We start from the raw sequence: 12,160 nt of genomic DNA on the forward strand, positions 1-12,160 counted from the left end.
ATGAGCAAAGCCTTCCACTTGAGACTTCCACCTCGTAAGGCTCATAAACCCTGGATATGCGCCGAATGTCTTCAAATGATAAAAAAGAAACGATCTTTATAACCGCTTCATCAAAAGCAGATCACAGGATAACCTGGCGCGTTTTTAAGACGTTTTCATACAAAGTCACGTCTTTTCTTCGCCGAGCAAAACAAGAGTATATGGAAAAGTTATTCAACCCATACGTATTAAAAAGGAGTGACCTTGTATCGAAAACAATAAATGAAATTTTGAATTCAGGTGCACATGCCAGCGGCATGCTTGATGTCTTAGTAGACAACATACCACTGGGTGGAAAATTATTAGCCGAAAAATTTAATGATTTTTTCGTGTCTCTGGCAGACAGCAACAGCGGATAGCAATAGCAACACCACGGTTTTCGCGGAAAATGTCTTGATATAATTAGATCCTACCTCAGTTCTCGCGTCTAACAAGTAACAGTAAACAACGAACTTTCAGATGTTAAACATATTTCTTCTGGCGTTCCGCAGGGAAGTGTTCTGGGACCTCTACTTTTCCTCCGTTATGTCAACGACATAGTCTGCTTAAGTAAGATCTGAACATTTGTGATCTACGCAGATGATACCGTTCTGTTCTTCCGAGCAGCACATGTACGAGATCTTGAACAGCAAGCTACAGAGTGTCTGCGCCTACTTCATGAATGGTCTGAATCGAACTCGCTAATCATAAACACGAAAAAAAGTTAAGCTGTATTATTTACGCCTCGTAACAAGATTGCTTCTACTCTGCAGATCTGCTTAAAGATGGGTTCGTCGTCCATTGAAATTGTTCCCGTGGTCAAAAGTCTGGGTGTTTTCTTTAACGAAAATTTATCGTGGGACGAGCACGTTGAAATGGTCAGGGGGCAAGTTGTAAAAGGTTGTTGGTATCGTGTCCCGACTGCGATATTTCCTACCGAACCGTGTTAAGCAAATGCTCTACAATGCACTGTTTTCTTCAGTCGTTAATTAATATATCTTGGTCTGGGGCACAACGTCATTGACCAATATCAGACGGCTGCACATGCTTCAGAAGAGAATTGTTCTAACTATTGTTAATGCTTCGAGATTTGAACATACCGCACCGATCTTTGCGTCACTTGGCATCACCCCCCTTCCCCAACTTCATGAAAATTTACTGTTAAGGCGATATAAAACAAGCATAAGACAGAATAATAGACTTATGTTAGACCTGGCAAATTTGAAATGCAAGGAACTTAAGTATGCTACCCGCACTGGCTTCACGTGGTTTGTACCTAAAACGCGAACGAATTGTGGTCGCCAAATGCTTAGCTACATTCATCCACAGACGTCAGATAACGCACTGGGAATTGATGTAAATTTATGTACTGCTGAAACTTTTCTCATAGTGTCTTATGCTTGCTTTTGTTTTGCTCGTAATGTTAGTAATTAGTGTTAGGGTTAGTAATTTTTACCCAGTGACAACTTTCTAAAGAACATAATACCACGTTCTTTCTAAAGAACATAATACCACATTCTTTCGAAAGTTGTCAATGGTTAAAAATTACTAACCCTAAAAATTTGTGCATTTACATTGTCACAAAGGGCAGAAATGTATACACGAACGATTTACGCGTAAAGGCGCACTGATAGGCCCGCGAGATGATAGGCCAACAGCTTCAGCATACTCTTTAAGGTCAAGGATGTAGTTAAAGTGGCAATGCAAGTGTTCACATGACTTTAGTCCAGCGAAGATGTCGCGAAAGAGAGGATATGGCGGGCGACCTTATATGGACATACGTGGAGCAATACGGCTATCAAGTGAGAGTGCGTGCGAGTCAGTGCGAAGAACTCCGCTGACGGGAGGGACGTGGCATATTAGTTATGACGAAACGTTTGCTATAGTGCCCGCTTAACAGGAGAAGGGCGGCCAATCCCAACGTTCACCGTTATTACACACGCCATTCTACCAGAGACGAGTGCATTTTCTGAACATTAAGGAGTCGCGCATCAGTTCTCTCTGCCTGTACAAATGTAGCGTGCATGAAGGATTCGCTCTACCAGAAACACGAATTGCGTACGGCTTCAGTGCGACAAGTGGCTTCGCATTCGCAGGAGGAATATCAAATGGCTGCAGGAAGTGCTCTATGATCAGCGTGGCGAAGTAACCGAGGACGGTGATGAAACCCGAAGTAACCCACGACGATGATGAAAACTTTATTTGTCGTCAGGTACACCATGCCCTTAGCCCAGTGCGTTTTTTTCTGCAGAGCTCCAGCGCTCGCTGGATGTGTACCGATATGTGCTGCTGAACTTCCAGAGATATCGTTTGGCACAGCCACGCTGAGAGAAATGCCAGTTTCTGACCAGTAGCGATATTTGTTTCAAAATGCATTTAAACTGTGGACGAATTTCCCCCGGCATTAAGCGACAGCACGGTGTATATATACCGTACATATACGCTTGTCCGCGTCACAGGGTTGCACGTTGCCGGGAGGTAAGTGTCTGGCTGCGCGATGACCGCTGCTTAAGCTTCTTAAACACGGCATAGACCCTTCCGATATATTTAACCCTTTCAGGGAGACGGCATATCTCCATGTCAGGTGTATCATCAGAATAAATGGCTAAGCAGATTGCTGCAATCTGTGTGAAGCGAAGCCTTAATGGCGATTCGTGTATTTGCGTTTACTTGTATCTTATGTAAACGTGTAATCTCGTGAAATGTTTACGTTTATCGACGACTCCAACTTTAATCTCGTGCTATTTTAATCTTTACGCACCACACAGCTCACAAGCTATCCGGATACGTACACACCAAATCATGCGGTTGCGCCGTGCAAGACGTCTACGCAACCGTGTCACGAAGACGAAGGCGATGCGCAATGCTTCTCGAGGAAATATAACAGTGATGACGGGTGTATGCACTGAGGAGTATGACACTTATATCGCTAACATTTAAGGACTCTCTACCTCTTGTGTCACAGTGGGACCTACCCATTGTGAAGGATATTGGCCAAGATTGTATGGACACACACAAAATAAATCAGAGAATGCATTTAATATAATTCCTTATTCCTTCAAAAAGTCGGCGTGCTTTCCCAGATATCTGCGAGTCGTCATTATACGTTCCGGCTTAACGTGCGAATTTATTTTTCATTACGCTTAAGAGAGGTGCGCTAAATGGCACTTGGCGGTCAGGATGCAGGCGCTCTACAAGCCTTTTCGCCGACTTGCATTCGGCGCACACGTAACCTTCGTACACATGTGTACCTGCCAAATTGTGAACTACCAAAAGTGTAAAAGCACTTACCGTCATGGCAAAAGAAAGGGAGAGGGCAAGGGGGGGAGGGGAGAAAGAAGCAGGCAGTTTCGTTTGTTTTCCATGAGCACGCACCTTTTTTGTGATGCCTATACGCACTTTATTAACTATTATTTACGTTTAGCCGTAGACATAAGGAGGAGCAAAATAGGCACAGCAAAGGCAGAACCATACGATGCATGCAGTGCATTTAGATCATAGTGACTTTAAGTGACTGTGCTTTTGCCGATTTAGCACGCGTGAGGTCAACTTGACCGAAGGAAATAGCCATCTCTTTAGCGCTTTGCATTGCCACGAAAAGTTTGAGCAGGAAGCATCCAAATTTATTTCTTATACGCATTTTTATTTCGAACAGAATTCTTGGAATACTGAGTCTGGGACTGCAGAAGACTAGATGGAACGGTGAAATTAGAAAATTTGCGGGCGCTAATTCGAATCGGTTGGCGCCGGACAGGGATAATCGTTTTTCGTCCTGCAGTGGACATAAATAGAGGCTGATCCCGGAGCATGTTCAGTCTCATAACGTGCGCCGATCCCGAATGCTGTACAGTCTAACAATCTGGGCAGTTTGCTTGGGAATGCGCCACTTGGGTCACTGTATGTATGCCACTTGTTATGCGCGGACTTCACGACGGCCCCGCCAGAAAACAGAGCGTGTCCAGAGGGAACCTAGAGAGAGGAACCCGGCTGAAGTACGCGCCTCATGCATGATGCCTTTAGACTGTTCGCACGCTTGGACAGTCGTCGTTGCAGTTGTTGACCCGAGTGGTGTTGTGGCGCACACCCACAGTGGGGGACTGCAGCCATGGATTGGATGACTAAATTAATAGTCATCGTGGATAGTTCTGCCCAATACCTTTTCTCAACCTTGTTCGCCTCATCTTTCAACATGTTTAAGAAATATTAGCCCGCAGGATATATTTTTTCCTAAAACTTCACGCAACATTCGTAGCCCAAATTCGTAAGAGAGAGAGAAAACATTTATTAGACCATCGAGGTCGTTGCTCCTGAGGTCGAGTGGTTGGTGTCGTCATTCCAGGACTCCACTGGCCATGGCTGCTCGACGTCTTCTTGTCCCAGTGTATCGGCCAGTCAGCTGTACCTCCCACCACTCTAATGACGTGCTAGGCGTCTTTAAGTGTTGAGGTTTGCCCCCGCACCCCCACAAAACCGAATTCGAAAAATTCTAGATAGCTTACGTATATATATAGCAGATTGGATAGCTGGGCTAATAGCTTTACTTGCATCTTGTAACTGTAAACGCGCACAAAGACGAGAACGAAGAGCATGGACCGGACGAGGCGCTTATATATCATATAGACGTATTTATATGTTTCAACTGATATCCGCCGAGGTACCGACCAAATCAGCCGCAGCTACTCCAAACCTGGGTCGGTAAGCAGTGAAAGCTTCGCTTTAAAATACGCATCAGAACACCCATTTCTTGCAACCGCAGCTGAGAGCTATGTTCAATCAATTCATAGCTGGCGCTTAAGCATGGTGTGCACCCACCATACGCTTTGTAGAACTTGAATTCACAAATGCAGCGGCAGCTGGAAACGCCGATAATGCAGCTTATTCCCTTTCAACTTGTTAGCGTTTGAAGTTAAGCTGATAGCACGTGGTGAATGCGTTTTGTACGTAGCTGCAGTCTCATTGTTCTCTAGCAGATTGTCGCAGTGCCACAGTGCATACAACTCCACCTATAGTTTCCATGTTTCCCAATGCGGTAACACTATACAGCAATTCATCTGCAGCAGCATATGTATTTATCTAAACTTGCACGAGGCGCAGGGTTGCTAACAAAAGCCCTTCTTTTGAGTACTCGACGTGTGACGTTGCAATCACAACATGCCTCTTAGAGTCACTAATTAAAACGTTTTATAGTGAAGAAGAAGAAACTTAATTAAAAAGAATGGTCCGGCAGTTTTTGCTGTAGTGGCCACAGGTGGCGCCAATGCTATGATGATTGGTCGCTTAATCAGATACCGCAGTCGGACGCTGGCTTTCATGAAACCAAAGGCAATTTAAATTAACCTACGTGTTTAATTCGCTCATTTGTGCAAGCTTGCAAATTAAATGGTTCGTGACAGTGCGCGCCTCACAGCGGTGCGAGGCAGCGCGCGTGCGCAGTACGGATTGAGGCAGATATGCGACAGCGTTCACAACACGCTGCGTTCCCTGGCAATGTGTTGTCGGACGCAACTTGTGGCAGCAAGATGGCGTCGAAGAAGAACGAAGAGCCGTGTGGAAGGGAGAGAATAAGTCTTTATTCTAGTGAAAAATGGCGTAAGCGATTCATAGCATCATTTAACTGATTCGCTAAAGAACATGTCAACATGCGAATATCTTCTATCGCAAGGATGCGGAAACCTGTAAAGCAGGTGAATACCGTCTGTCGCGAACGTCTGAAGCCTAAGAACAATTGAATATTGGCGAATAGGTGCGAAATTGGAATATCACCTTGCCGATCATCATTGCCGTTGCATATCAATGAAACATGAATTAACTTCTAAAACAAACTGGGTCAGGGCACGTTATCAGGAAACAAAGCCTAATTTCATCACTCGACTTGTTCCACTTACAGGTCGTTAGTTCAAGAACCATTGCGCCTTTCTGTGCTGCGCTAGAAGAGTAAATTTGTGCAAATGAAAATTCTAGCAGCCGCGCCTCGTTTTGTGGATATCCGTCGTTCTCATCTCATGTGCTATAGTGTTCACACCCGATAACTACGGCCCGATAAAGTAAGCAGCGAATTTCAATCCGTCCCGCCTCGTCAACCCTGAACAACTAGTATATTCTGTGCGTCCAGACAAAGAAGCATCACTGACGCTTGCAAACAGGAACACTGCCGGCGAGCAGCGACAGCGCCTCTAACGCGTTACCCCGCACAAACCAACTTTGTGGACATGCGGTCTCACCATGGGTCGTTTTCGTGTACGCATCTGTTGACTTCGGACACCTCTATGGAACGTATTACGGCTGCGCATATCTTGCAGCTACTTGCGTGCTTCCTCTTGGACCTTTACCTCTACAGCGCTGGAAGCATACTACAATGCGTGGTTAAGAGTTAGAGAGGATCGGCTGAGTACATAAATACCCAAGGCGAACAGGTTGCCAAGAGACGAGCGCCTTTTCTCTTTATCATTGCCACCACGACCAACGTGGCATTCGCTGCGAATGCGGCGGCACCAGGCCAGCTCAGTGGCGCCCCGCCTCGGTTGTGGGCTCGTGCGCGGCCGACGGTTGCGCCGGCTGCGGGGTGACGCTTTGCGCCGACTTGCTTGACTCCTGGCTGGAGCGGCGGTGCTTCTTGCGCTTGCGCTTGCTGGTCGACGTATCGCTCGCGTCCTTGCTGACGTCACCCTTCGCTGGTGACCGGTGACTTTTGGAGGTAATTTCCGCTCTGCAAGACACACCCATTGCGGCGACGCTCAATTGGCAAGGAGGGGAGACAAAAAGCAAGGCGAGTCGAGGCAGGGAGGTCGACCATGACGAGCGCGCACAGCGGAATAGGCACATGAGGACTATTTAACCGGTCACTCAGGCAGTTGCACTTCATCTGCACATTTGTACGAATATTTCACGCCATCGACAGGTGGGCACGCTGTCGCAGTAGTTTGGTCTCAGGAAATGGTACGGAGCCTTGTTTCAGGAAATCAAAGGCGCAAGGTAGACGCGGAGAAAGAGACATACCACGCGTCTATTTTGGCGCCTTTCATTGCCAGAAATATGACATCTGCAGCGACTAACTCACACCAAGATTCTACGGAGTTTAGCTAGTTTAAGGTTGCCACGAGAGAGAGGCCTCATTAAAGATGTCGTGCTGAGAGCAAGGGCACAACAAGTGTTCGATAGTTTTTTCGATCCACAAGCATCGCACGTTGGTTCCTAGGAGAAAATGGAGACTGTATGCAAGAGCAAGAATACCTTTACAAGAACAGCTATCCATTACAAGAGAAACACGAAATCTCAGGTACGCACTAACTGAATACTCATGAAAGGATGGCGCAAACACACAGGGATGCGAGAGAAAAACACGAACGAGCGCCGCTCATTTTTTTTTTCTTTCTCGTCAACGTGTGGTCGCGCCATTCTTTCTTAATTATGGAATACCAACACGCCCAGCATTCACTACTTCTAAGGCAAACTGAAACAAGTCGTACGTTAAAGACAACCAAGCTATACTGAAGTGAGGCGCAAAGGAAAGTTGTGCAAGAGAACCAAACGAGATATTGGCGGAAATCAAAAGAAATGAAAACCGGCTCATACTTTTCAACCGCTTCGTCAAATCCGGTGCAACTCCTCAGTCACCCCAAGCTTTTCTTTCCATACTTTGACGTACTACTGCCCCATAGGTGAGGTGCTCGCGAACAGGGTTTAAAATGCCATAGATACAGGTCCTCGCTTCCCCGAAGTTCCACTGATCTAAGGTCGAGCCGTGTCCGCTATATCGAGCGTACAAACTTTGTGTGGGCAGAAAGCTCACAATGAAGGGCAATACAAAATCCGCAAGGTAAGCAGGTTGTCTGCGGCAACTGTCGCGTCCGCGATCGCAGCAAACTAGAGTCCATTACGTCGCCTACCAAAGGAGGGACCGCTTACTTAGTGCAATCACCCCGCTTAAAGTGACACTTGAAGGGAAACACTAAATCAAGTTTAGTCCCGATAAGCTATTTCAAAACTATATTTTCGTTATTTCGCGGAAATATGTTGATCATTCGGAGAGAAAATAAGGTTGAAGTACCGTTTCATGTTTTTTTTTTCATGTTGATAACCCAGCGCCTATGTGTCAGTGTGACGTCATCGATATAAAAGTTAACTTTTTATATTTGGCCGTCATGGCTCAGTAAAAACTCCCAAATCTTGCCAATTGTAGTCTCTGCCTCATTTATAATACTATGCACTCCACTTTTGCCGATAACAAATTGAGCCCGAGAAGGCGCCGCCTATCTGTGAAGTCACGGCGCGAGCTTGTGCGGAAACTTGAAGGCGGCGTCGCCACCATCCTCGCGCTTTTTTCTGCTTACTCATGCTTTATTCGTGGTGAGGTTAGAGTAACGTTTCGGTTGCGAAATGTCTTAGACTACGTCGGACCTTCGCGCTACCTTCACATTACAGTCGTTAGAAAACATGCAAAGCTCCTTCCCACACAGGCTAACTTTGCCTTCATAAAATATGCTACGTGAAATCCTGCGCACGCGAGCGAGAAAATCTATGAGTCCTAGCACCTTTCGACAGCAATCAGTGCAATAGTGCGGTGCAGGGTTAATAACGAGAAAAAGTCATAAAAAGTGGCTCCAGGTGTTCAATGTGGTAAAGCATAAAAGGCTAGGGCAATGCACGTAAAGTCCACAATAACCGGTCTTTCAAAACGCCAAAATTAAAAAAAGGTAATGCGGCAAAGGCTCAACCAATTCTGAGGCTGTGGTTAATAAACAAAACTCGCAGTTTCGTCCGAAAGGCGATTCTGAGGCTGTGGTTAATAAACAAAACTCGCAGTTTCGTCCGAAAGACGAAGCACTGATTGCGACAGCAAATTGGACAGCTATGCAAAGTAAGGTTGGTAGATTTATAAGCTGCATAAACTGCTGTAAATGTTCGCTTACTAATTGTGCACGCTGTGACGCGTGCACAGGCAAATACGAACATATCTCTCTCGATGACGACAGACACTCGCTGTCCGAATGCTGGCGTGGCGAAAAGCGCGGCAGCAGCGGCGAGCGAATTCGCATTCGTACTTCATCTCTCTTCACTGTGAACTAGCCACGCGAGAGCACAGCGTACACAAGGCAATCGCCAATCTCGGATCGCCTGGCCTTCGAACCCACCGCAGACTAACTCTAAGGTAGGGCGCGGCCGACCACGCCCAGCCACCGCAGCCACGGTGTAGAAGAGGAGATGCGCGCTAACCTAACCCCCCCCCCCCCCCACCCGCCCCATCCTTGCACTCATGAGAAGACGGGGCGAACCTCCCCTGCTTCTTCCCTATAGCGCGCGCGAGAAGCCGCCGCCGCATCGAGCCACTATCCTTCGCGGCTCACCCTCGCAAGCTTTCTCTCGCATCTACAGCAAAGCGTATCGCCGCAATCTAACCGAACTTCGACTTTACACGGATCACGGCGACGCCGTCACCATCGACGAAAATTTGCCTTGAGCGTCCTTATAATTGCTATGGCAACACAATTTAAAAAAACGGTTCGGCAAGTTCCAGCGGTAGCGTCACTGACTCCCATGTTGTGAGCCGGGGTTCAAATCCCTGTGGCCCCTACTTTGTTGTTTCGCAAATATTAAAAAAAATGCCTTATTTTGCGGAGTTTCTCTAGCGTGGCGAAAATCATTTTGCCACTTAGATCTCTTAATGGCAAATAACAGCGATCAGCACGCCCTCACTGCCGCACCGCCGCGTCACGCGTATAAGTGCGTTTACTGCTCCGTTTCTGCACTACGTTATGCTGGTGTTTTTAAATGTGCTCTGTAGCGCAAGTAATAACGGCGCAAAGTTACTCAATCGCGTGACCTGACGGTGGGTGTGACTGTCCGGCAGTGAGTGGTGAGGACGCATTGCTTCCTGTCATCTTGTCTTGCAAGATGCAAGGGGGGAAAAGGCTTTCGCAAGGTTAAGCAATACTGGAGTAAAAAGAAACGAAAGAAAAAGAATATTTGTGAATTGATATTCGACCAAGGTACCCAGCGCAGTTTACCGCAACGCTATAACAGAACAGCCAGCCGTGCGGGGGAAACAAAAAAAGAACCAGAAAGCTCGGCCCACTCGCCTTCGCGCATAGCGTTTCCAGGTGGAGAAGTCATCGCATAAGCAGCAGTTGCCGCGAAGCGGCAACTGCAGCTTATGCTAGTGTTGTGTTAGTGTTGTGCTAGTGCTAGTGCTGTGTTGTGTTGCTACCGTGTCCTTCAACGTAACCACCACGTGACATTATGCAGCGGCGACAGAAACAGACGTCTGTATGCACTATACGACGTCGTGCACAGGCCATAGGCAGGCTGCAGTGGTTCCTGCCCAAAGTGAGCCACGCACATATAGCACTCCTGAAGAGCAGCGGGAACAGGATGAACGCCGAAGGGAACAACGTCAATGTGCACGACGGCTTCGCGCTCAGGCTCGGCAGCACCCAGTAATAGGCTCCGTCTAATTGGTCAATACGATCAAGTGACACCACAGCTTCGCTGGCCAACCACCTTCGCTACGTGAAATGGAGCCCATTTTGTTTAAAACCGAATTATGTTACACCGTATTGAACCCAAACAGTCATTGCAAGTTTTGGTATAAAAGCAAGCGCTCAGCCACGTTGACAATCAGTATCATCGAAGCGAGTTATTGAATCTATATTCTTCATCACGATTGCGCAGAACCCCTTCTATAGAGCACAATCAGTAGATGAAACAGCATCAAAGTGTGTTGAAACTGACGCAGTCGAAATTTGAAACGTATGAGTAACTATGACGCCTCTTACGATTTGCTTGAAGCACACGTTTGCATAATATTGCGTCGGAGCACACCGGGCGAATGGAATGCGTTTCTCTCTCACTGCGAAAGCGCACATCTCCGTTCTGGAATCAGATGCGGCCCTTGTTGCTGCAACGACGAGCATGCTGATCAGCGCGGGCTGCACAACAACGCGCACAGAATGAACGCTGACGCGAGGGACGCGTTTATTTAACTGTCCAGCGTGATTATGGCCGACGTACCTTAACATGAAGAATTAAAGAAAAACGAAAAATACGTCGGACGTATTTCCGTAAAAACAGTGCCGGGCCCGTGTAACGTACCTGTCAAAGAAGTTGAAGGGAGACGTCGGACGCGCCTTTCAGCACAGCCTTTTCATTATTGTGGAAGGGCATAATTTACCTTGTTTTGTTTTTAATGTCCCTTAAGTACAATACACCTGCGAGAGGGCATTTCTTCCGTTCTGAGTCGCTCTCTCCTGACACCACACTCTTGACCGGATATCAAATCTCGGTATCGCCATTGGCCAGATATATCGCTACCGGCCTGCTGCATCACCGGTGCGTGATACTAGAACGTGAGATGCGGGCCCGGGAGGCACACTCGCAGTTTTGTCAGCATAACGCCGGTAGAAAAGTAAGCGAACTGGCGCCGGCAAAAAAAAATTTACAATGCCGTCTTTTTTTTTTCGTTTTCTTTTGCGAATGTCTTGACGAGGAGACTAGCCTGAGTGTAATCGAGAAAATCTGGGGCCGAATTCACACAAACCTTTTATTTTGTCAGTGATCTCTGCCCTTGGTTGGCGCCCTTCGCTAATGGTATGTTCAGCATCAGGATTGGCCGATTTTTTTTTTTCTTGCGAACAATTCTAGCCTAAGAGGTGTTTGTGAACACGGGCCCTGTTTTACACGCCCAGACCGCACGTGAAGCATGCAACGGCACTGCCTTTTGCTGCCGAATTTTTTTGGCCAAGCGCACGCGAAGTATCGATGCGATGTGATTCGCCAAACTTGGAAACGGGCAACTCCTTTGCGCTGACTGGCGCAAAAGTAGCTGTATACATAGTTTAAGGATTCGAATTTCGGTTCTTTTTTTACCCGTCGTTGTGGCGCAGTGGCTATTGCGTTGGGATTACTAAGACCGAGGGCGCGCGATCGAACGCCGGCCGAGGCAGCCGCATTTCGATGGGGCGAAGGGGGGCGGGTGAAATCCAATAGCCAGTGTACGGTGCACATTGGGTGCACGATAAAGAACCCCAGAGGGTCAAAATCAATCTGGAGTCTCCTAATACGGCGTGCCTCATAATCAAATCATGCATATGGGGTGTAAAATACCAGAGTTTAATTCAATTTCTTCGGACCAAAGAAAAAATCAACG

This window comes from Dermacentor variabilis, chromosome 4, assembly GCF_050947875.1.
Source record: "Dermacentor variabilis isolate Ectoservices chromosome 4, ASM5094787v1, whole genome shotgun sequence".
Classification (NCBI taxonomy): domain Eukaryota; kingdom Metazoa; phylum Arthropoda; class Arachnida; order Ixodida; family Ixodidae; genus Dermacentor; species Dermacentor variabilis.